We start from the raw sequence: 1792 nt of genomic DNA on the forward strand, positions 1-1792 counted from the left end.
ATATCTCCACAACATGCAACCTGGAGTACTCGAGCGCGACGTAATTCACACGGTGCAATCGGCTTCCCAGCAGTGCACACACATGCATACCATGAACCAGGGGCGAATCTACTGTACAGGCTTTAACAGGCTTGAGCCTGCCCTCCAACCGGATCAATTAGGGCTTTACTGCTCATGATACACGGCCCAGCCAACAAATTAGTTGCTTTTTGGCCTATCTCAGTGCCTCTCGCTTGTTTGAGCCTGCCCTACGATTACGTTCTAGATTCGCTACTGCCATGAACTGGTGATGACTTGGATGATATATGTGTCGCGTATGGATTGCGCCATAGTGCAGTCCATTTCTATTTCGCACCGGGACCTCAAATTCCTGACGACGGCCCTGCACACAAATGTCAATGGGAGGGAGCCAATGCAACTACTTGCAAAAATAATTAGTAAGCTGATTAGTGGTTGAACCAAATTTTGTTGACTGAATTGTGGGACCCTCCTCATAAGAGGAGAGAACCCTTAAAAAATAGGTGTATGCTGCTTGATGTGACATGCACACGGTATTCTTTAGTAAAAGGCGAAAGAATAGTTCGCTTTGTGCTCACCAAGCAGCTGCCTGAGCTCTAAGGCCTTATACAATGGGAGATGCTTAGAGGGGTGTTTAGAAAAATAAACCGAGATTTTCTGAAGCACCGGTGCCTATTTCTACAGGAGAGACGCTTAGTTAAGCGTCTACCCTGTACAAATAAGCACCGGTGCTTAAGAAAAGTCTGGTTTATTTCTCTAAGCACCTCCCATTGCACAAGGCCTAACGCTGCAGCTGACGCCCTGTAAGTAGCCATCAGCTCGAGCTCAACTCCACTAAGCAAGCGAGGTGGGACTAATACCCGTGCCCAATTTTTAGGTAGCCTCATGGCAATTACAGCTCTATAAGCGCAGCCCATGTTACGCTTCTAGATTGGACGTTTGGCCCAGTTCGGTATATTTAGGGGACTTCTTTCATTTGTCACGGTCCTGGGCTGGTCTTGCACGTATACATGGGCTGTCCGCTGCTATCTCTCGCTTGCTGCGAGCTGAACGTGGCTCTCGCCTCAGGCACACCCAAAACGGGACGGCCCAGCGTCGGACGAGCGCTGGCTCTCCAGCACAATTTTGAACCTCGAGCTGCAAATTATGAGGCTTGCTAGGTATGGTGTTTCTCTCTCGGTAGGGAGGCATTTGTGGTTGGGTACTCCCCATGATCCAGTTGTAATCCCTGCGAACATTTTAGCTAATAAATAAAGGTCTAGCAAGCCTTTCTCAAAAAATATATTATTTTATTAGATTTATAAAATAATAAAATTAATTTATAAAATTTTTTATCATGCGTTGAAAAATGTTTATATAATTTTAAAAATATTCACATAATTAAAAAATATTAATAGCATTTAAAGAAATGTATGTGGAATTTATAAAAATGTTCACATGTTACGATAAGATGTTTGTGATATTCTCTAAAAATGTTGCTGTGGTTTAGTAAAATGGTTTGTACCATTCAGAAAATGTTTGTGACATTTAAAATATGTTCACTTGTTCAAAAAAGAATGTTCGTGTTTATACAATATAAAAATATGGTCACGTAGTTTAAAAATGTTTTGTACCATTTGAAAAAATGTATGTTACATTTAAAAAATGATCACTTTACAAAAATAGGTTCATCAAATTTAAACAAATGTTATACAATTAAAAAGATGTTTGTGTATTTAAAAATATTTTTTGTGTCATTCAAAAATAATGTTTCAGTGTGTATTTGAAAAATGTT

The 1792-nt window shown here is 40.5% G+C and overlaps 1 non-coding gene across 1 annotated transcript; it reads right to left on the reverse strand.

Annotated features, from left to right (window-relative positions):
* Positions 1-484: 484 nt before the first annotated feature.
* Positions 485-605, reverse strand: LOC120967527 (U5 spliceosomal RNA). The gene has a single exon (XR_005761278.1). It is a non-coding gene; the product is annotated as a U5 spliceosomal RNA (small nuclear RNA).
* Positions 606-1792: the final 1187 nt, after the last annotated feature.

Source organism: Aegilops tauschii, chromosome 6, assembly GCF_002575655.3.
Source record: "Aegilops tauschii subsp. strangulata cultivar AL8/78 chromosome 6, Aet v6.0, whole genome shotgun sequence".
Classification (NCBI taxonomy): Eukaryota; Viridiplantae; Streptophyta; class Magnoliopsida; order Poales; family Poaceae; genus Aegilops; species Aegilops tauschii.